The sequence below is a fragment of the Schistocerca serialis genome, chromosome 6 (assembly GCF_023864345.2).
Source record: "Schistocerca serialis cubense isolate TAMUIC-IGC-003099 chromosome 6, iqSchSeri2.2, whole genome shotgun sequence".
NCBI classification, from domain to species: Eukaryota; Metazoa; Arthropoda; class Insecta; order Orthoptera; family Acrididae; genus Schistocerca; species Schistocerca serialis.
The window spans coordinates 266,272,876-266,297,755 of NC_064643.1; the positions used below are offsets into that span (position 1 = coordinate 266,272,876).

The following is a 24,880-nucleotide window of genomic DNA, read 5'->3' on the forward strand; positions in this document are numbered from 1 at the left end:
TGCAGTCCTGTCAATGCCTGTTCCAAAGATGCGGTGAAGGTCCACTTTTCACGACAAAGATACTGTTCACAGACGAGAGTGGTTTCAGTCGAGATGGGATTGTCAGTTTTCATAATCAGCATGTGTGGTTTGATTGCATATCCACAAGCTGTTGAAGAAGCATAGCACCAGCGCCGATTTTCGATTAACCTATAGCCAGGAGTGTTTGGCGATAGACTAAGAGGACCTTACAGACTACCAGGCAGGTTGACTACGACAGTGTATCTACAGTACCTATAAAATGACTTGCCTGTCTTGACAGGCAACGAAAAATGGACATGTCTCATGCACGATTGAGTAACAGCTTATTTTCTTCGAAATGTTCGACAACACACAGACATTACGGGCAATGGATTCTCAGGGAGGTCCAGTACGTTGGCCATCTGGTCTCCCTCAATCTTGATCCCTACAATTTTTGTTTTCGCGGACACTTTAAATTTTTAGTATATGCAAGCTCAATTAATGTACAAACGCTAGAGGAACGTGTGCATCAGTTCCTTCCCGCACATGCGAGACCAACCTGGACTTTTTCACAGTCCTTATTTCCTAAGACGTCTGACACAGGCATGCCTTACTATAAATGGAAACCATATGGAGCACCTCCTTCAGCGATGACTCACAGATCCAGGTCATATACAATGGCTAACAGAATACATTACAAGCTCAGATGTTTCACAGTAACAGAATAATGTGTCCTCGTTTCCTTTCTCGAATGGTTATCGCATTCTGTAGATCTTTCGTGAAGAGCTTGCAGTAGAAGAGATGTGTTTCAGAGTAGCGAATATGAGTAACTGCACGTAGCTGTTGAGGTCTTAAGGTATGCATTTTAAGCCCATGTTCACTGGATATCTTCTACTTGTTTCGGTCCTTACTACCACGTTTCAGAATATGGAATACTTTTTGTTAACACCCTGTATAGAAAGTTAAGAGGTGGCTCTGTCCTTGCCTGTTGCAGTAGGATGAAATAGTCGATAGTGGCCTTATCGAAATAAATATAACAGTTGCCCAGGAGGTAATGCACCTCATTTTTTTCTCAGCCGAAAACAATGATACCAAGGTAAAAGGTTACGTATGTATTATTTGAAGTCTCCTGATTGAGCGCGTCAAGTTTCCGTCACTTCCGCCAGATAGCGTAGCTGCAGGGCAGTTTCAAAATGGCGTCTGTAGGTGATGTACGTTACAACCAAAGTGCCGTCATTGAATTTCTCACTACAAAGAAAGAAACTGCGGGGAATATTCACAAACGCTTGTGCACAGTCTAGGAGCTTCTGCTGTGGACAGAATTACAGTTAGTCGCTGGGCACGGAGGGCGAGATCATCAGAAGGCCGTTCGGCGGAGCTCCACGATTTGCAACGGTCAGGGAGACCACTCACGGCTATCGCACCTGACAGCCCTGATCTAGCCCCCTCGGACTTCCACTTGCTTCAGCCAGTAAAGGATGCCATTCGTGGAAGACATTTTCACGACGATGAGGAGGTGATTCACACAGTGAAGCACTGGCTGCGCCACCAGGACAAGTATTGGTACCGACAGGGCATACACGACCTTGTTTCGCGCTGGAGGAAAGCCATAGAACGGGGTGGAGATTACTTGGAAAAATGGCGTGTGTAGACAGAACACCATTCCTTCGTGTGTGTGATTCTCATTGTGTTCAATAAAGGATTGTTGAAGAAAAAAATGCGCTACATTACTTTCTGGGCAACCCTCGTATATGAAATATCGCTTAACCTCATTTAGGGATACCATGGAAAACACATATTGTGAGCCATATGTTGGCAGAGTATGCAAGCACGTTTAACTTTGTGATTTAACGTTTATTAATCTATGTTACTGGACAAAAAAATTAAACACCACGGTAAGAGCTGAGATGTCACATTACAGATGCTTGGAAGTGTTACTGCAATCAATATAAGAATGGCTCTGATTTAGAGGATTAAGAGGGGCCATCCCTGTGTCACAGCACTCCGGGAATAACTGAACCTTCGTTAATGCATCTCAAATCCAGTGGCTCGAAACAGGTTCCCAGCGACTGAGTAAGTTGACCGTCTGTCGTTTCGTCCCGTTACCTTTGCGCCGCGTACTTCCTCACTATTCTGTGGCGTGACTGGAAATGTGGAGGAGCACAGGTGTAACAGTGCCGGACGTAAAGACACGGAGAGAACATTACTTCGGCGCTGTACTGATTAGGCAAGTATGCTACCGAGCTGACTTTCTCACGTCAAACGCTCCGAATGGAATGCGAGGGCTGACCCTCGTTTACGGCAACTGGTACTATGAAACACGCGGCCCGCGGTTGAACGATTCGTCGAATGTCATTATTTTCTTAAATTCAGTAACTGTTGAGGCCATCGCGTTGGACAGCGACCACTAAAAATAACATTTTGACAGCTAGAAGGGCCGGCCGTTAAGGCCGTGCGGTTCTAGGCGCTTCAGTCCGGAACCGCGCTGCTGCTACGATCGCAGGTTCGAATCCTGCCTCGGGCATGGCTGGGTGTGATGTCCTTCGGTTAGTTAGGTTTAAGTAGTTCTAAGTCTAGGGGACTGATGACCTCAGATGTTAAGTCCCATAGTGCTTAGAGCCATCTGAACCATTTTGAACAGCGAGATGTACAAGTGTCGTATAAAATATACCGTTCAATCTATTTGGCTCTCGCATTTTACGTATTTGCTCGCGAAAGAGGAAACATCTAGGAAGATGAATGAGATGCAATACCAGACGCATGCACATCAACTGCTGTGTGGTAGAAAGAAAACAGAATCAGCCTACAGCAGGATATGAGCTCCCTGCTAACTTAAAACTTGATCGAACCATGTGGTGAAGTTAGATTTGCTGGCAACAAAGCAAGAGCGCTTCTTAAAGAAAGTGGAGTAGCAGAAATGGCGAATCGTCTATCGAGTCACTTCGTGGTATATACTTGATATTCCACAAACTTGTTCGCTAGAAGCAAAGACCGCATACTCAGAGCTTTATCCGCCAACTAAAAAAGCGTACTGACGCGCAGCTGCATTTGTCAATGACAAAATCTTTTCTTATTTTCTCCTTTTTCTGCTGAGGCACATTGCATGACAACGTAGCACAGTTTGGCAATTTTAGGACTACAACATCAGAAACACTTCCCGACCTAGATATCTATACACTCATGTCCAGAGCCGGCCGGTGTGGCCGAGCGGTTCTATGCGCTTCAGTCTGGAACCGCGTTCCCGCTACGGTCTCAGGTTCCCTTAGGTTAGTTACGTTTAAGTAGTTCTATGTTATAGGGGACTGATGAGCTCAGATGTTGAGTCCCATAGTGCTCAGAGCCATTTGAACCATTTTTTCGTGTCCAGAAAAAATCAGAATATCTTGAACGACTAGAGATAGGGCGTTCATATTCACAGGAATGTACCTTAACGTGTTCTGCAGAAATGATTAGCTTTTCAGTCACCTCGGTTCAGCATGCGTCCTGTTGCTTTGTAGGCACTGGGTCCGCCAGGGGCCCTGATAACTTAATCCATGGGTGGTGGCCTTGACGCGTATAAGGCGCGAATGGCGTCCTGCGGTATAGCCATCCACGCTGCATTCACTTGGTTCCAAAGTTAATGTGTGGTTGTTGGCAATGGGTCACAGTGCTGCACCTGCCGTTTCACCATATCCCACACATTTTCGATTGGCGACAGGTCTGGGATTTGGCGAGCCAGAGCAAAAGGCTGACGTCCTGTGACACCAAGAGGCTTCTGCGATGTTGAGTAGGTAGGGTATGGATACGGGTCACAGGATGTCATTCACATAGGTCACACTGGTTACAGTGGCCTGGAGAGGCACTAGCTACGATTTGTGGTTGTGCCCAATAGGACCCCTCACCATAAGGCCTTGAGTTGGCGCTGTATGTCGTGTGCGAATGCAGTCACTGTGATGCCTTTCCCCTGTCTGCGGCGAACCAATATGCGGCCACCATTTCCAAAGAAACAGACCCTGGACTCGTCTGAAAACACCATCTGATTCCATTCCTGTCCCCAGTGACGTCGTTCCATACACCATTGCTGTCTAGCATGTTTTTACACATTCGTCAAAGGTAGGCGGAGAAGTGGACGACGCGCACGTGACTCATGCCGTAATAAACGGCGACGGACTGTCATTTCTGGTAGTGTACAATGTGTTACACTGTTCTACTGTTGCGATGGAGCCAAAGAGGACTCAGATCTGTCCCGTAATGCCTTTCGGATGAGGTGTCAACCTCCTTGGTAGGTGGGAGGGCAAAGGCGGAAGGTGGTTTGGATGTTGCGACCTGACCCATCTCGTCGTGTTCTACGGCCTTCCGTCAAGCACTCTGCTCACACCCGTTGCACTGCCGAAACACTTTGTACCACACAAGCAGCAATTTCCCGGATGGATGCATTACATTCTCTCATGCCAATAATGCGCCCTACTTCAAACTCATTACTTTGACGATACGGTTCGCGCATACGTCTGCGAGGCATCCTGGACGCCTGCTCAAGTCACACCGAACCATAATAGCGACAACAAGAGCGACAGGGACATTTTACCAGTAGGTCGTATTGCGCCGCGATATCGATGCTGGCCTTGAACCCGCGTTCCAACATGGTTCAAATGCTAATCGTTTCTGCAGAACATAGTAATGTACGTGTCGTGTGAGTATGAAGGACTTATCTGTAGCCAGTCTAGGTGTTCTTATTCTTCTGAACATGACTGTTTATTCAGAAATTTTTCCTAGATGTGGACTGAGTAACGATGAACAGTTTTTAATGCCTTGCACACGTAATAGGGAGAATCGGAATTCAACAAGCTATCCCATCATCTATTCTCTCTGCTTTCCCTAAAGCGCCTAAAGAAAATCTCCATCTGATCTTCCTTTATATGCCATCGCTCATTTTCTTCCCCAGCCTTGTCCAATCCGGGCATGCATTCGATCTCGAATAACCTCGTTTAGGATACGCGGAAAACATACAGTGGGAGATGAACACTGTTCCTGAAAAAATGCGATGTGAGTAAGCAGAATTCTAAACACTCTTCACCCCCCTAAGCGGCAGTGCAAAGGAATATGAATCACTTTTTTTTTTTTTTTTTTTTTTTTTATGGAGAGTGCATGCACGAGAGAACTCTGATTTAAATGTGTGGCTGTGATTTTCTCTGGGAACGTTAGCCTCTTGTATCAGCTGTCACAAGAACGGGCAATGAACTGACCGATAAGAATGAAACAAATATTGGATCAGTATATGAACGCTGGCTGGAAGCCTGATAGTGCGTATGATGAGCCGGAGCTGCGCCGCTGTCCGTCTGGCTCACTTGTGCCCTCGAACGAAACACGTGTGAAAGCTGGAACAGCGACGTGAGAGCTGACAGCGTCTTTGGATCGGCGGGAAGGCGGCCACATACCGTTCTCACTAAGATGTGCAGTCGAGAACCACAGGCACACTAATTTCAGTCCCTTGTTTACTAAATGTCCCGTGTGGGCCCTTGACGTCGTCAGTATTTGATGAAGACTAGCTAATTGTGGAGACTCACTTTTGAGTCGATGTGTGATACGACTGGCAATTAACATTCATTTACTGAAGGAAATTATTAACAGCCTCAAGTTACTGCGAAATATGCCAAAAAATGTAAACTGAAATGTCATCGTAATGTATAACATGCTTGTATAACATCGTGTTGATGGCCACACTAACATTTTGTGGCGAAAAAAAAAAAAAAGGTTCAAATGGCTCTGAGCATTATGGGACTTAACTTCTGAGGTCATCAGTCCCCTAGAACTTAGAACTACTTAAACCCAAGGACATCACACACATCCATGGCCGAGGCAGGATTCGAACCTGCGACCGTAGCGGTCGCGCGGTTCCAGACTATAGCGCCTAGAACCGATCGGCCACTCCGGCCGGCTCGGTCTTGGGCAGAACAGTGTTCTGTGTAGTTGTGAGTGCAACATGTTGGAGCTATGTGGGTTCCAAAGTGGAGAAACTGTTGGCTCTCGTATGGTGGGTGCTTCCGTTACCAACGTAGTCGAAGTTGTCCGTGTTTCAAGAGGCACCGTATCGAAGATTTATACCGCGTACATGGTAAGCTGAAAAAGCATCACACCTGCTAAGTCACAACGCGGACGAACTTGTGTCCCTAATGGTCGTGATTAACGGTCCTTGAAGAGGACTGTAGCCAAATATAAGACGACGACAGCAGCGTAAAATACTCCAGAACTGAATGTCGCACTCCCGAACCAGTACGAACGGAGCTCTCATAAGCAGGGAACTCCAGTGATAGCTGGTATTCCAAAATCACACATCGGCGATGCAAATGCCCGTAAAATGAAAATTTGATGCCGAAGCCCTGAAGCCTGGACTCTGGAGCAAAGGAAGAAAATCGTTTGGTCGGATGAGTCTTGTTTCACACCATTTCCAACTTCTGGCAGAGTTCACATCCGAGGAGTGGAACATGGCGGGTATCCAGCGATGATTTGGGCAGCCATAACCCACAGGCCTCGTGGCTATTCTGTAAGGTCTCGTTACCCTGCTAAGGATCATGTGACCATTTTGGTTGATCAGCTCCATCCCACTGTGCAATGTTTGTTCCCCAATGGTGAGGCTGTGTTCCAAACGGACAGGGCCCCTCTTCACACAGCTCGCATCGTCCAGAACTGGTTTTGTGAGCGCGAGAATGAATTGCCGGATCACCCCTGGCTAACACAGTCACCAGATTTCAAAATTATTGAGCTTGAGTGATCAACATTCGAATGAAAAGTGCATGATCACCGTCCATCTCTATCACTTTTACCTAAACTTGCCACTATTTTGCTGGTATAATGTTATAAGATCCCCTTGAAAACCATACGGGACCTGTATTTACCCATTTCGAAAAGGCAGGAAGCTCTTTCGAAAGCCAGCGGTTTTCCTGTACTGAATTAGGTATGGAATGTGTGATTAGCGTTTCCATAGTTTTGTCCAACCCTTGCGTGTAACGAGTGGACCAGTTAACCTTAAGCGGCAATATGGAGCCTGTGTGATGACATGGAAAAGCTACATAGAAGTGGAAGAAGTAATAGCACTTGTAACACTAACAGAGTTGTAACAACAGCGGCATGGAAGTGTAACTGTTAATATTTACTCCAATTTGGGCGTTAGTCATGGTAGTAAGCCCTCCATTAAGTTTCTAGGTTGCACTCTAAATTCGTGAATTAATAGTATTGGTACTAGCGTGAGAGTCTTGCCACGCTAATTTGTGCAGTGGCTTTTTAACGATGTAAATACAGGTGCCATGCGACTACCAAATGACATTAGTGCACGTCTCTATGGGCAACATTAATACTGGCTTAGAACGTCGTACGCCATTTTGAGCTAGGAGTATCTATGCCAGAATCAGTATTATTACTTAATCATTCGGGCGGAAATAACATCGGCAAATCTTATTCTTGTCCGAGAAATGTCACCAAGGCATTTGTCACGGCATGTACAAAAAATTGTTTCGAACAGTCCATTACGATTTTGCTGAGGAGAAAGGAAGCGACACAAAAGGCTCAGTATCGATTAATTTGACGGAATGAATCATAATTACAAAGTAAGGGGGCTCTGCATTGATTCATGAGCAGCGGCATACGTCCGCTCCAGATGCCGGCTCGATGTGTCACCAATTATTGTGAAGTAAGTACACTGTCTTGTATTCTTGACGGTTGTATCTGCATTATTTATGCTCTGGTTTGTCCAACGGGCGAGCGAAGAACAGCTCTCCATCACAAAATTACGGACACTGCGATGGAAGATTTCACTTCCTGCACAAGACCAGTCATCATCGGAAGTAACGTAACTGGTTAACGGACGTACCGACGTATCTTTTCGCCAAGTACAAGTTGTTTTGCGTCCAGTACATATAATTATGGAGATAGTTTTATTTTTGTCTTCCACGGCCTGTAGTGCTGTAATCATTAACCCAAGAGGGCATAAATTCTATTCTTTAAACTATAGGAATAGTTTTACAGAAACTGTCAGAAATAAGTAATTACTTTGTGATTCTACAGACGCTGAAAAGTAGTTCTTGCACAGTACATAAACAGAACTATTTGTATTTTACTATCCGTCGCGTAATATCAAACGTAGAGGGTTCATGGGAACTTAGACCTCAGTGACGAAATTTACTATCAAAAGAATACAAACAATTTTGCCAGCAGTAAACAATTTCTATGATCTTTAGTTGTTACAGATTCCCAAATCATGCTAGCAAAATGTGGGGAAATGAATTTATCTGGATTCAACATTCGAAATACGGATTTCTTACGGGAACCTTAAAATACAGTTTCAGAAGAATTTCGTGGATCTATGGAATCAGCAAGGAATCAGCCATGTTGTGCTGTTGTTATAAACGCGTCTTATGTATAAAAAAGAGAATTTACGTAATAACATTTTAGGTTAGGGTCAAAGAGTGTGTTGCTAAGTGTCGTGATCGCTTTTGCTTCAATAATTTGTAATCGGTTATGAAATTATATCACAATCTGGTATTTCCAGGAAAACAATAGATGGCGAAGCATTCGTACAACTTTTTTTCTGATCTGACATTTAAATACGGGGTGTGCCAGGAGGTATGGTCAATACTGAGAGATATGAAAGTAACGATCATTGGAAGCTAATTAGTGGAGTAAACACAGGCTCTTAATGTACACCTCAAGAGCTATGAGGACTTCCTCATCTTCGATGCTGTGAAACAAATCTCTTCTGCTGCAAGCTCTTTGTTTAGTATGAACCAAAGCAAGAAAAAATTGTGTACTAAACATAAGCTCTAAAATGCATGAGCACTTATTCAGTAGAAGAGATGTGTTTCACATTAGCGAGAATGCTCTTAAGGTGTGCATTTCATGTTTGCTAAACATTTTTTGCTTCGACCGATTGTTCTTATCATATCTCTGAATATTGATCATTCCTCCTGGGACACCGTGTTTAACCAAATGACAATTTTCGAATACGGCTCGTATTTTATAAGACTTCGAGAGTAGCACTTCAAAGAAAGGCAAAGTGTTTTACTCTAAAACTGGACTAAGTCAAACAATCAAGCGCAGTTTTCATCTAAGAAAATGACCTCTTTCACTGCCAGGCAGAATATGATACTCCTTGCCTTCGTGAACAGGGTCCGGCCGAAACTGACATCGTCCGCCAATCTCTGAAATTCTCAGATGACTAAATACCACCTTCAGCTGCTGAATTCTATTTTATTTATGTGCTAATGTACCATCCCGGTCTTCGGTCATTTTCAAAAACCATTCATTGGCTCTTTGGCCAACCAAATTTGCCATACAGGTCTATTGTATGAGTTGTACAAGAAGCACACCATTTAGCCTAGTGCTTCTTAGTGCAAAAGAGCATGTGTATGATTAAAATGTCGCAATTAACACCACTGGTAGATTCTAGCTTACACTTCGAATGTGACTGTGTGTTTTACCATTATGTGTGATTTCAACCTAGAGACGTGCTACCATACCCGTTGAGCTAATTGCAATGTTTTAATCATACCCAAGACGTTTGCACTAAAATGTTATAGGTTAAGTCGTGAATTTCATGTTCAACAGATACGACAGACAAGTATGGCAATATTAATTTAAAAAAATGTTGTTGGCCAAACAGCCAACGAATGGTACTTGAAAGTGGGCTAAGGCCGTTATTGTGCAATAGAGCAAAAATAAACTAAAATTGTACGGTCGAAGGAAGCATGGAATAATTTTGAGAACTTTATGGCAAATGTGGGCCTACCTTCAAAAAAAAAAAAAGATTTATTTTCAAATGTGTGTGAATACCTAAGGGACCAAACAGTGGAAGTCATTGGTGTCTAGACTAACACACTACTAAGATACGCTAAGAACAACACACACACCCATGCCCGAAGGAGGACTCGAACCTCCGGCAGGAGGGGCCGCTCAATCCGTGACAGGGCGACTCAAACCGCGCAGCAAGGATTTATGAATGCAAATAGCAGCGGACCTATCGCTATGCCCTGTGGTATGCCCGACGCTACAAGAGCTTTTGGTAACATTTTCTTATCCAAGAATGCGTTTCCCAGAGCTGCCAGGAACTCTGATAGAGGATGGATGTTGCAAATATCAGTGGTCCTAGTACTGTGTACGCCCGGCACTACAAGTGTTTTTGATAACATTTCCTCTTCCAATAACTCGTTTACTGATAAGCCAACCCGCGCCGCCAGGAAGTCCGATAAAGAGGGGTTGGATGTCGTGAATATCGGTGGACCTAGTGCTGTGTCCTATGGTACTCCTGGCACTACATATGTTTTTTATAACATTTTCTCTTTCAAGAAAACGTTTCCTGATCCGCCAACCGGGCTGCCTGGATATCTGATAAAAGGAGTCAGGCTGAAAATGTAATCGTTTCCTGAAACATCTATGGAAGTTGCGAATAGCAGTGGACCTAGCACTGTGCCCTGTGGTAGACCTGGATCAATTCCTCTCTCTGGAGACGTTTCCTGATACGCCAACTATACTTGTCTTGAAGTCTGATAAAGAGGGTGTCAGGATAAAAATGATAGCTTCTCCTGAGCCATTTGTGGATGTTGCTAAAAGCAGTGGACCTAGCACAGTGCCTTGTGGTATATCTGGCAAAAGAGTGTTTTTGATATTATTTACTCTTTCAAGAAGGCGTTTTTTGATACGCCAACTGGAGCTGCCTAGAAGTCTGATAAAGAGGGCTCAAGCTGAAAATGAAACCATCTCCTGAGCCATTTATGGATGTTGCGAATAGCAGTGGACCTAGTATTGTACCTTGTGGTACGCGTAACATTACGTGCGTTTTTGGTATCACTTCCTCATCTAGGAAAGCTTTTCCTGCTACGTGAACCGGAGCTGGATAGAAGTCGGCTAAGGAGACGAGCCGCGGCAGCCCGCCATCGCGATGCGGCGACCGTCTTCTCGGCGGCGTTAATGCGGCGACGTGCCGCCGCCGCCTTATGCGCCACGCATCATCATAGCCGGAGCTGTCTCCATGTAGCAACACGCGCGGCGCGGCGCGCCTGCAATAGCTATGAGCGAAAACGCGCCGTGTCCGGGACTGCGGGGGGCGACAGGTGCCTTCTACAGTACCTGCGCCCGTGACGGCGCAGAGCTCGCGATTCTCAGTTGTGGAAATAGTTATGGAAATAAACTATCGATACACTAAGACACTGATGGCAGCTGTCTGTAGCTATAACTCATTTAATACATAGTTCAAGTATCTATAATGAATGAGATTGGTGGTGGTAAGTTCCTATGGGGCCAAACTCCTGAGGTCATCGATCCCTAGACTTACAAACTTCTTAAACTAACTTACGCCAAGGACATCACACACACCCATGCCCGAGGGAGGACTCGAACCTTCGACGGAGGGAGTTGCGCGAACTGTGACAAGGCGCCAAGACCGCGCGCCTAATAAGCTTGTTTTAAATTCCCAACTTCGTGTTTTCTCCAAACACGTTCTTGACGCAATTTTCTCTTTGCTTATGAATGCATTGTGACAATTCAAAATGCGTCTAGATTTCCTGCTTCCTGAGAACAATCATCTTATACACTGGTTACTGGGGACATCTCCAGACCCGATTTAAATGTTTGTCAGGTTTGATGTTTCCATCTATTATTTCCGATCACTACATCGAGAGGTTCTTCCTGGAGGAGAGCGGAGGAAGCCCCCATGGGGGAAGGGCGTCGGTGGAGGAGGCGACTTACCTTGCCCCAAGATTTATACGAGGGCGTGGTGAAAAGCAATGGCTCCGAATTTTTTATGTGAAAATTGTTAAGGTTTCTTAAGGAAAACAAATGTTATTAACATTCCACATCTCTATTATTCATGTCTACTTATTTATTTCTCAAATACACACCCTGGCGACGAACGCATTTCTCTCAACGAGAGACCAGTTTGTTGATACCGTCATAGACGTTTGACTTTGTTGACGGAGCCACAACCTCACCTCCGCTTGCACCGCTGAAAAATGGTTCAAATGGCTCTGAGCACTATGGGACTTAACATCTGAGGCCATCAGTCCCCTAGAACTTAGAACTACTTAAACCTAACGAACCTACGGATATCACACACATCCATGTCCGAGGCAGGATTCGAACCTGCGACCGTAGCAATCGCGCGGTTCCGGACTGAAGCACCTAGAACCGCTCGGCCACCACGGCCGGCTTGCACAGCTCCATCACTATCGAAGTGAAGTCCTAGATGGTGTTCATTATGTTTTGGAAACAGGAGAAGTCGGATGGGGTGAAGTTAGGACTGTATGTAGGATGATCGGTTGCAGCAAACCCAGGGCGTCGTATTGCTGCAAATGTTGCAGCGCTCGTGTGTGGTCTAGCATTGTGGTGCTGGAGGATAGGGCACTCGATTGGTAGAAGAACTGCTCGAATTCGAAAATTGATTATAGCACGCTGTTTCTCACGCACCGACGTGGTTGGGCTACACATCACGATGTTATACGCTACAACTCGGAGAGGTCTAGCGTCAGAGGGCTGCAAATACTATATGTAGACATGAAGAATAAAGATGCAGAATGTTAATAACGTTTGTTTTATTTTAAAAGATTTGAGTTCCCACATAAAAAATCCAAAGCTACTCATTTTCAGCATGACCTTGTACACTGGGTTTTTTGCCGTCAGCTCTGCCCACGTACGCTTATTTAACCCATTACTGCGCATATCTCCTCCTTCCCCCCCTGCCCTCCCCTCTCTCTGTCAACCTTCTGCACGTTCGTCTTTCTGTCAGCGTACTATGTCACACTCAGTGTGAGCTAGTTCTTACACTCACAATACTTCTTCCCAGGAATTAATGGTGTGTGTACCACGTTTAATTGAAATAGATCCACTGGTTGAGGAGGAGATGTGGCACATACATAAATACATGAATGTTTATAACATATCTGAATTAATGAAATGGATGATGGGGATGAAATCGATGAAGATTCAGTGAGCTGAATATATATGAGAGAAAATCGGTTAGAAGCTCGCTTCCAAGGAATATTCCATTATTACAACTCCTAAGCCAGGTTCATGGATTTTGATGTTGCTTGGAAACTAATGGAATAGTATTAGCACTCAGTAGTATTTAGTAGAATAATGAGAGTATTAGTTACTTCACCCAGGAAAAACTGTGTATTGTACTTTGAAGTAAAGCTTATCCATTTTGTGAATAGAACGTAGTGATCCGCTAGTTTACATTAAGTCTGCATATTTTTATTCAAAATTGTTCAAATGGCTCTGAGCACTATGGGAATTAACTTCTGAGGTCATTAGTCCCCTAGAACTTAGAACTACTTAAACCTAACTAACCTAAGGGCATCACACACATCCATGCCCTAGGCAGGATTCGAACCTGCGACCGTAGCGGTCGCGCGGTTCCAGACTGTACCGCTTAGAACCGCTCGGCCACCCCGGCCGGCTATTTTTATTCTGCTAATTGCTACTGACCTGTAGTATCCGATGAAAGACATTCCAGTAGAAACTTACAAGATCTGTGGAGTCTGTAGCTTAGCATAGCGTCGAAAGGACTTTGTGGTGTCACCGCCAGACACCACACTTGCTAGGTGGTAGCCTTTAAATCGGCCGCGGTCCGTTAGTATATGTCGGACCGGCGTGTCGCCACTATCGGGATTGCAGACCGAGCGCCGCCACACGGCAGGTCTAGAGAGACTTCCTAGCACTCGCCCCAGTTGTACAACCGACTTTGCTAGCGATGGTTCACTGACAAAATACGTTCTCATTTGCCGAGACGATAGTTAGCATAGCCTTCAGCTACGTCATTTGCTACGACCTAGCAAGGCGCCATTATCAGTTGCTATTGATATTGTAAATAATGTACAGACAAGAGCTACGTTCAACATTAATGGATTAAAGTTAAGTACTCCACCAGCTACATCCTTTTTTTCTAGTCTAACTTCCTTGTCCTGTTCCAGACCTCACGGCAGCCTGCGTGAGCTAAAACGCGTGCCTTTCGGCTTCCTCTTACATTAGTGGGTTGGCCCTCTTGCCAATCCACAACAGACTTCATTTTGAAGGATCTTCCACGGTAAAGATAAAGCCATGATCGAGCGCCTGTCACATTTTCAGTAATCGTGAGCTTTTACAGAAGTGCATCCCATCATTCAGTTTTGCACCTTATCTCCAACCAACATATGACCTATCAAAAGTTTAACTTGCGTTGTTGTAATAATAGTCGTGTTAATTTGAAGTCCGATAAATAACATCAAGCTTAATAATGTTTACGATACCAATTATTTTCGTTTATTCTTTCACATGTAAGAGCGTATGGTGCTGTTACTATGGATAACGACGGGCACAGACACAGTTTACTAGTCATCAGAACAGCAATGGTGTATTTAGGCCGAAGATTCAGTCATTAAGCGAACAAGTGAGAGAACGCGTGTTCGACCGAACAAGAGGAACAGTCCACTGGCTTAGCTCCCAGCAGGGCGTATCAGAAGAAAACACCCCTGAACACAAGTGGCTACGTACTGACTGTAGATTAACGCCAGCAGTGGCTTGTCAACTTTCTGGCTCCTGCCGGAGGGAAAGAGGTCATAGGAAAGAGATTATGGTCTATGTAAAGCAACTGGGTGGGAGCTATATTCAGTAGGCTAGAAACAGATGTGCCGTGAAACTGCTGATACTGCCTGCAAGCACGCAATCTGGTCTATCCTGCAACAGGCAAGACACCTCGCCCTGGCAAATGTTCCGTCATTATGAGGAGAACGAACCTGGTTCCTTGCTACCTGACGCGTGCACGGAAACGGAAATTACAGTTACTAGAAACGTAAAGGTCTAAATGAACAGTGTTATCAGAAGATTAGATTCCTCTACTTTTAGCCTCAAATGGAAACCGAACTGGAAAGAAAGATACTGCACCGCTATACGATTTGAATGCAATCTAGTATCGGGTGATAAGGGAGAATGTTGGGCTGGTCTTCAAGTTGCATCTTACCATTGTTGTTTAGGTTCGTCTATATTGGCAGTGTAACTTACCTCAGTGGCGTATACATATTTCAAAAACAAACAAGATTCTCTTCTTTTCCTGTCGTTAACTTTTCTCTGATACTACACAGTAACTGAATAACTCAGCTGTCTTAATTAAATCGAAATACTCTGCTGATGACATATACTATTCTCCTAGTCAAGATGACTACAGCAGCGAAGAGAATTAAATTATCATTCTGCATCAGGACGCAAGCATAAACTTTTTATTCTGTTTAAAAAATGGGAATTTCAAAATTCTGATTAGTAGGGGGATGTTAGTGCGACTGGTGTTACTGAATATAAAATTAATTACAGCAAGTATTAATTCTGCTAAAAGAAACCACGCCACACGTTTCACGCACCCTCAAACTTTCCTTACGCCTCGTACTCTCCTGTAACAGTTTGTCATTGGTATCACTTCCGGTGTTGGGCCTTCACTTGAATGTTGTATAGATTTTATATTCCAGAAGCTCTTATACAGGCCTTCTGCAATTTCAGTGTTAGTACATTTGGTGTAATACAACCCTCCCCGATTTATAGCTTTATAGAAACAAGTGTCCGAAGAAGAATGGCCGTTCTTGAGAAAACAGTTAATGAATAAAAGTTGGCCGGCCGGAGTGGCCGAGCGGTTAAAGGCGCTACAGTCTGGAACCGCACGACCGCCACGGTCGCAGGTTCGAATCCTGCCTCGGGCACGGATGTGTGTGATGTCCTTAGGTTAGTTAGGTTTAAGTAGTTCTAAGTTCTAGAGGACTTATGACCACAGCAGTTGAGTCCCATAGTGCTCAGAGCCATTTGAACCAATAAAAGTTGTTACGTTGTCTCGTGTAGGCGAAGAGAAGTGATATTGCAACAATGCAAACACTGCGTGCTTTATGACACAATAATTAAGTAAAATTTTTATTGGGGAATGAGAAAGAGGATGCACTATTGCAACCAATGCAAAAATGCTTCTATCGGAGGACAAAGGAGGCTAATTTGATGCTGTTTTAGAAGAATAAGACAAGGGGGAGGGGTACAAGTTGCCTAATTCTACTTTCCTCAGCACTTTACAATGTTTCCTAAGAATTTTGGCATGCCATCATATTCGCGCTCTTTGTAACTCACATCTCACTTCCACAAGCCCCTCTAACTGTAACTCGCTCACACTCCCTAGTTCATCGCTGCAAGTCGCTCATACCCATCACCCATTCTCACTCAGTCCTTCATCCCTACTCACTGTCATTATCTCTTTGTGTCTCTCTAACTGCCACTGACTCCTATCTCACTGCCACCTCCTAATTCGTTCTCTCCTACTACTTCTGTCTACTCACTGTCACTGTCGCCCTCTTGCTCTCTCTTACTGCTACAGTATAGTTCATTCCTTCGCACTGCTGCTGTCTTTTCTCACTGTCACTATGTTCCTCTTCCTCGTTGTTAATGTCATAGACTCTGACTCTCATTATCACTGCCCTCAGCCACTTCCACTTTCTCCTTCTCTTTATTCCTCTCCCACAGACACTGTTTACTTCACTCTTTTCCTAGCATTGTTCTGTCACTGCCATCTATTCCACTGTCACTGTGCCCCTCTCTTCCTTTCACGCTACTATTGTCTCCTTCGCTCTTTCTGTACCATAACCACAGTCTTTACAAATTTTCCAGTACTTATTACTTTCCCGTGTCTCTACTATTGTCAGTGTCTCCTTCTATCTCTCAGCATGGAAATCACGAGTATGTTCGCATGCCAAAATGTTTGGGAAAACTTTTAAATATGCTCATAAAGATAAAAATGAGGCAGCTGGTACCCCATTATTCAGTCAGACACTTTTAAAACAGGAGCATATATGCCTTTTTTGTACTCCGATAAGAGCATTTTTCCGCTGGTTCCCTTCTTTTCTCTGTTAGAGCAGGTCATGTCACTTACATGAAAAGAATATTACGGGTCAATAAAATTTTGATAGTTTGCTAACGTGCAATTGAAAGAACGCAAAACTAATTTAAAACCTCAGTCAGGATTTTACGTGTACGAAAATTTTGCATGTGCTTTCGTACTACAACATAGGGTTCCAATGATAACAGAGATAGTTTGCAGCATATTTCTCCTAGCTACGTCACTTTGTACATTAAACTTTCGCCTCACACCGGGTACTACGTGCGTATTTTACTTACACAAGTGGGGTAACTTCGAACCCCTGTATCTCGAAAACGGATAAAGACACCAAGAAAATTCTCAGGGGTGTTCGAGATCGGGATCTTCCGTCTTGAAATCCGCGGCTCGGTGTTGGTACCCGAAAACCATGTTTTTGGGGTTATCTCAGGAACCGCCCATGAACTAAAGGGAGCCTCGATAAGCCCTTTAAGGCGCCCCACAGACCACATATAATACAGAAAGACACAACCGATCTGTTCTATTTGCCTAAGCCAGAGGAAGTGGGTAATATTCAGATTTTGACCTTGTATTGTAGGATACTTACAGTAAGACGATCCTTGTGCTGGGCAATCAAACGGTCTCTAGCCCAATGACTATCCAAAACGCTTGACCCTACCTTTCTGTCACCAATTGAAACCGGGGTATAAGCCCTGGGACAATCCGGTTTTTATGCACGGCGTTTGGAACATATTATGTAGCGCATGCTGTTGCATACGTACCGATATACTAATAGAAAGCCTCATTAATCAGTTGAGTGCATTTATCAACTACCTTCATACTGCTGGAATGACTGGGTTTGATTCAGATAATTCGGTGAACGCAAGGGACTGAAAATCATTAGTAACAGTTTTACGTTTTTATATTGTTTATGACTTCCTTGATCTAGCTGGCTATCGACATGGAGGTCCTGTGTTCGAGTCCGTGTTGTCACATCACATTTTTTATGTAATGGGGCCATTCAGCCTAGTGAGGTTGAAAGAGGAGCTACTTAGCTAAATTAGGATCAAAACTGACGACCTGGCTCACGAAGCGGCGCCTCGTCAAAAGAGGGGAACGGAATCACACAACATTTATTTGCTTACGTGATGTTCGAGTACCGACTATCACAGAAACTACAGTCCACTTGAGACGTCAGTCACATAACAGAAATTACATATTGTTTATAGTGAAGAAGGAAACTTAGACTCTTTGTCTGTCTTGGTTAGGATTGCCATGAAATAGGCCGTATGTAAATTTATTGTTTAAGAGCTATTTCACTTTAACGATCAACGATTGGCAGCACTAACAGATAAATAAATTTCAGTAAAATAGCACAGCTTTTATTGAAAACAAACACATTTTTGGAGGAAAATTCTCAGTATTGCAAGAAGTTTTTTGTAAATATTTCAAATAGTTACAAAATTTTTATACGCAGAAATTGTCTATTTATTATAGGTCTTACAGTGGGCAAATCCGATTGTGACGGACGTCGATCCGCCGTTTTACAAATCGAAAACACACTGTCTGAAAAGTCGGTGACGTAAGCAGTATGTGAAAGCATGAAGTCGCAATTACGCCCATGAATTCTTCATCGGGCAGTGGATTCTTAAAAAGCATCAGACCGCAAAACAAACGAAGGGAAAGAGGTACCTGGCTGCATCTAGAATGTGCCGATGGAATGCTAGTGATAAATTACCAAAGCACTCATAAAAACTGGTTTCGGCTTTTTTTGTCTGCAATTTAGTTTATGTCCGACTTTAACGGGCGGGAACTCTGCATATTTCTCGAATGTATGCTGATAAGCCGAATAAGATAACTTTTAAAAAGTCCATGCCTGACAGCCATTTCCGAACTAAGAGCGGGTACAGTTTATGTCTGCGACCTCCGCGGAAAAATTAACTCGGAGAAATATGACAGCCAAGAATTTTACGGGTCCTTATAACCTCTGCTTCAAGCGCACTGACAGCTATCGACGTAAACAGTGCAGCGAATAGAGGCGGCCAGATATACTGCCATCTAAAAGTTAATAATTGCTCAGTCTTTTTGACGAACTCCTATAAGCCGAATAAGTGAGTGTACAGAAGAGGCTGCTTCAAGGCCGTCAAAACAGATCGACAAATGTATGGAAATTAGAGATTGCGCAATAAGTCTGCCAGCAGTCCCATACTGAATCATAATTTCTTCTTGTATTCATGATATATTGGACAACATTAGGCCCCATTCTGTACTATACTCTATGGATTGCGCATCAACGGACGACACCGAGTATGGTGACTGACAGAACGAAGCAGCAGACACTTTCTACTTAGAAGAGTAGTTATTGCAGAACTCATTTATCGCCTATATGATATAGGCGATAAGATTGTAAAGTCTGGTTGCTGGTTAGTACCGTTTGCCTAACCAAAAGGCGAGAACGGAAACAGCAAAATTTTGAAACCACACAATATAAAATGAGCGCATTTTATGAAAGTCTATACCGTTAAACATATGATAATTATTGTACGTGGACAGATAATTAACTTCAGATAGAATCCATTGAATTATGATAAATGGTCTGTTCTACCACTATGTCATTTTTAGCAATTCTACATTGTTTATTTCAGTTACATAGTCAAGGTTTTTGAACTACTTTTATGTTAAGCAATCGACAGTATATTGAGTGATGTTATCCAGTATTGCGACCAGGCTAATATTAAGCCAAGAATGGGACAAATGTTGTTTCAGACTTGATTTAGAAAACGAAAAGTCTTAACCAAGGTCTGCTTTTCCGAATACTGTAATATTAAAGAGGTAATTATATGGTTTTAACAGTAAACTTCCTATTGTATCGTCAGTCACTGGAAACTGATTAGCATCTCGGTAAGCTTCTTGCGGCTCTTCGTTGGATCTGGTCTCTCTCTCTCTCTCTCTCTCTCTCCTCTCTCTCTCTCTGTCCCCTCGCTACTTGGTTAGAGTCCCAAACCTACGAGAGATACTCACGAATTTTTCAAATTGATTAGTACGCCACTTCTTACGTGGATGTACTGCTGTTATTCAAGACTCTTCAACTGAATCTCAGCCTGGTGCTAGAATCATTCGAATCAACGTAAGGGCAAAATTTCCGTACGTCTGTGAGTCCTTTAATGTCGCGAGAGCAGCACATCAGTTGTACGTCGTATTTGGGAAATACTGATGATGGAAATATCAAATGAATTATCCGATGAACTTGAAGCCAAATGAATTGCTAGGAATGTAGGTATTTGGTCCACTTTTTACCCCAAGTTAGTACGTGGGTGTCACTTCTGCCGAGTGCCTTCCGGTAGTTAAGCAAAATGCACGGTGCATCATGGTCGTGAGAGTGCATCTAGAGTGAAAGGTATGCATCTAGAGTGAAAGGTAAAGCTGGCCTCAGCTCGAAGGTAGATTTGAACACTGGAAGGCTTTGCTCGGTACGTTCTTACTGGAGGTGGTATACCCTAGCCAGTGAACTGTCTTCTCCAACTAGTTATAGGAGACGCTTATTGTACGTGGTGGACTCGAAATCACGGTTAAACTTTTAATTTTCATGTATAGAAAACATTGTCAGATATGATCAAAGCAATGAGTTTGTAGTGATACGAAAATTTTGATTCGGTACCACACACCCCGCCGTCTACTAATAATATGTGCTTTTCGATATGGTTTCAAAACAGTCAATGACGTGAGCGAGGGAGATAAAAGGAGACAGCCTCTCGTACATTTGGCGTCACTTAGCGCTTGGTTTCTGTGTAGGAGCGATTTCCCGAGAATCAGATTCCTAAGTTCATAAATCCTTTTGCGGAACACCAAAACAAATAATAGATTGTGTGTAGCTATCCCGACTCGTTTTGGAAGTCTGAAATGGATCTACAGTCAAAATATTGCTGTCAGTGCACTGCAAGTAGGATCGGACCGATGTCCTTGGATTCAGAGCCTTTCTGATAATACTATATACTTTTGACTAAAGTCCACAGACTGTATTTCGGTACTTAGAATTTTAATTTCGATACGTATTTCGGGCGAAAGCTTCTTCGTCAGGGTTTTCAACGTTCGCAAGAGTCTTTCGTCTTGATATGGTGATGCAGTTGCATCTGAGAGATATTGTGATGTTATATGAACGTAAAACACACACGAGCGTGTGTGAAAAACGGTAAAAAACTCTGTACCGTTTTTCAGTATCATTTACACAATATCTCGTTGCAGTAAGAAAATTATGGCCTCCAACAGCAGTTATTTCTCTCCAATGTCTCGTACCCACAGAGGAGAACTTCTGTAATCGAATATCTTTGGTCACAATGTTTTTCTTTTTATTTTCAGTGTTTTCCTTCATACATTTGTACGACGTATGCAATAAAAAGCAAACAGTCTCGAGGATTTCTGTCACTGGCCACGAGTGAAGTAGTTTCTCACAACATTCACATATTTTACAGCACCGTAGTGTGCTTTATAATGGCGCTCGTGTGTTTTTACATTTATGTATCAGAATAACATCTTTCAGGTGCGACTACTTCACCAATTCAAGACAGAAAACATCAAGTGAATGTTGAAACCCTTCAGGACGAAACTTTCACTCCGAAATACGCATGGGAAACAAAACTCTAGGAACTGGAATAAAGAAAAAATTTTATAGATTTGAATTTACAGTGTTTTACGTAACATCTACAAACTAGTTCTAAGGATATGAAGTATAAACGTTTAATAATAACTACATTTTACGGACATAGCTTTCGTATGAAATTTTCGTTTTGTAAACGAAGCTATCGATACATTGTAGGATTCCGAATTTGTTACAGACTCGAATACGTTATGACCACCACCTGCCAAAGTTTGTCGGTGGAGTTCTGGTTCACCCTGTATACAGATTTCATCTACACATAAAGGCTCAATGGGTAGAAGTAATCAGTGAGCCTTGGGTTTATTACAGTGAGGTGGCAAGTCATAGAATAGCGATACGCATTTATAGAGACGGCGGTAGTATCGCATACACAAGGTATAAAAGGGCAGTCCATTGACGGAGCCGTCATTTGGAAGTAGGTGACTCGTGTGAAAAGGTGTCCGATGTGATTATTGCCGCAAGACGAGAATAACAGAATGGTGGTTCTAGCTAGACGGATGGGACATTGCATTTCGGAAATCTTTAGGGAACTGAATATTCCGAGATCCACCGAGTCAAGAATGTTCAGAGAATACCACATTTGAGGCATTAGCTCTCATCATGAACAACGCAGTGGCCGACGGACTTCACTTCACGACCTAGAGCAGCGGTGCTAACCGAAAAGCAAAACTGTGTGAAATAGCTGGGGAAATCAATGTGGGACGTGCGGCGAACGTATCCGCTAGGGCAGTGCGGCGAAATTTGGCGTTAGTGGTCTGTGGCAGCAGACGATCGACGAGAGTGCCTTTGCCAACAGCACTACATCGCCTGCAGTGCCTCTTCTGGGCTCATGACCATACCGGTTGGACCCTAGACAACTGGAAAACCGAGGAGTGGTCGGATGGGTCCCGATTTCAGTTGGTAAGAGGTGGTGGTAGAGATCGAGTGTGGCACAGACCCCACGAAGCCGTAGGCCCAAGTTGTCAAGAAGGCACTGTGCAAGCTGGTTGTGGCTCCATTACGGTGCCCCCCTACATGGAATGGACTGGGTCCTCGGTTATGTTCGACTACACAGAGACCATTTGCAGCCATTCATGGACTTCATGTTTCCAAACAAGGATGGAATTTTTATGGATAACAATGCGCCATGTCACCGGGCCACAACCGTTCACAAATGGTGTGAAGAACATTCTTGGACAGTTCGAGCGAATGATTTAGCCACCCGGATTGCCCCACTTGAATCCAACCGAACATTTATGGGATATCCTTATGTGGATATGGTGTCTGTTCTTTCTGACATATCCGAAAGAACAGACACCGTTGATGACCTGCAGCCGTCTAGAACGAAATTAGAATTATATTAATATCTTCTGCTGCTAACGAGCGTTGATATATATCAACGGGGACAGGTGAAAATGTGTGCCCCATCCGGGACTCGAACCCGGGATCTCCTGCTTACATGGCAGACGCTCTGTCCATCTGAGCCACCGAGGGCACAGAGGATAGCGTGGCTGCAGGGACTATCTCGCGCACGCCTCCCGCGAGACACACATTCTCACCTTGTATGTCCAAACACTACATTCGTTGTGTCCCACTCCAACACACTCATTACTCGTGGAAGACATTCTTACCAAGTCCTGTAAGAGTTCGGGGAATATGTGTGCACTCACACAGGAGAAGAAGTTCACGGTCGGTGTTGCCAGACCTATATACTTATATGGATATGGTGTCTGTTCTTTCGGATGGACACATATTCCCCGAACTCTTACGGGACTTGGTGAGAATGTCTTCCACGAGTAATGAGTGTGTTGGGGTGGGACACTACCAATGTAGTGTGTGGACATACAAGGTGAGAATGTGGGTCTCGCGGGGGGCGTGCGCGAGATAGTCCCTGCAGGCACGCTGTCCTCTGTGCCCTCGGTGGCTCAAATGGATAGAGCGTCTGCCATGTAATCAGGAGATGCCGGGTTCGAGTCCCAGTCGGAGAACACATTTTCACCTGTCCCCGTTACCAGCTGAAGGTATTAATATAATTCTAATTTCGTTTATGGGATATGATCGAGAGGTCAATTCGTGCATAAAATGTTGTATCGGCAACACTTTCGCGATTATGAACAGCTATACAGAGAGAGCATGGCTCAACTATGTCTGCAAGGGACTTCCAGCGACTTGTTGACTCCATGACACGTAGACTGGCTGCACGTCGCCGGGCAAAAGGAGTTTCAGTACGATATTAGGAGGCATCCCATGACTTTTGGCACCTCAGTGTGTTCAGTGTCAGGTGAGACTAGCGGGGAGGGCACGGCCTCGAAGCGCGCAGCCCTCGTCTGCGCCGGCACGGTCCACGCAGCAGCCCGCTCGCTCGGCGCGCTATGAGAAGCGGCAGCAAAAACTGAGTGGGGGCATTCCGGCGGCGGCGGCGGTCATGCACGGTCTTCGATGATGTGTGGGGCAGGCGCGCAGCATCGATTCGCGTCGCCTTGTGTTTATCCGAGCGCAGTTCCCGCCAGCGCCCAGGTGCGGCGCGCGACAAAAGCGGCGCCGTACGAGTGTCGTCCCGGCTTCTTGCCCCGCACCTCTTCTGCCCGGCGTGAAATAACGCAGCCCATATACGCCTACGTCCCCAGAGTCGACCCACCCGCATAAAAATGCGAGGTTCCCCTGCATACTTCGTCACAGAGCCTGCTGTCGCCTGAGGCGCCGTGGCAGCGGTATTATTTCTGTGCATTACTTGCACGACTGGTGGTATAAAAATAAGGGGTTCTTTACGCCGACCCGGATCCGGCGCACATTGATATTTTTCCCCGCCACGCCAGCTAGACGGCAACCGCCGCGTGCTTCCCCTCCCCCTCCCACCCCCTCCTGGCGCCACGTTCAATTTTTGTGTTGCTGCCGGAATGGCGAATTCGTCACAAAGGAGACCGCGCAGACATCCTGTTTTCCGCACTTCTAAACACGCCTCATTGTTTTAATCGTGATGACGTCACTTGCGCGGCCACTCTCCCGGAACGGTCTGTGTATTGAAAACGTGCAGTTATTCAACCGAATTCGTTTCTCATTGTTTAATATCCGTAGCGCTTTTTCCTCTCAGTCGGTACTATTCGTGCGCAAACCTGCAATGAAATATATGTGTTACATAGTATTTGTAGTCGTTTCCTCTATACCTGAAATACACTATTGGTCATTAAAATGACGTGCTACAGACGCAAAATTTAACCGACAGGAAGAAGATCCTGTGATATGCAAATGATTAGCTTTTCAGAGCATTCAAACAAGATTGGGGCCGGTGGCGACACCTACAACGTGCTGACATGAGGACAGTTTCCAACCGATTTCTCATACACAAACAGCAGCTGACCGGCGCTGCCTCGTGAAACGTTGTTGTGATGCCTCGTGTAAGGAGGAGAAAT

At 44.4% G+C, this 24,880-nt stretch overlaps 1 protein-coding gene and 1 non-coding gene across 7 annotated transcripts in view; both read right to left on the reverse strand.

Moving 5' to 3' along the window:
* LOC126483602 (homeotic protein spalt-major-like) overlaps positions 1-24,880 on the reverse strand; it is a 566,362-nt gene that overhangs the window by 487,057 nt on the left and 54,425 nt on the right. The gene's annotated exons all lie outside the window — the stretch shown is intronic.
* Trnat-ugu (transfer RNA threonine (anticodon UGU)) lies at positions 22,891-22,965 on the reverse strand. The gene has a single exon. It is a non-coding gene; the product is annotated as a tRNA-Thr (tRNA).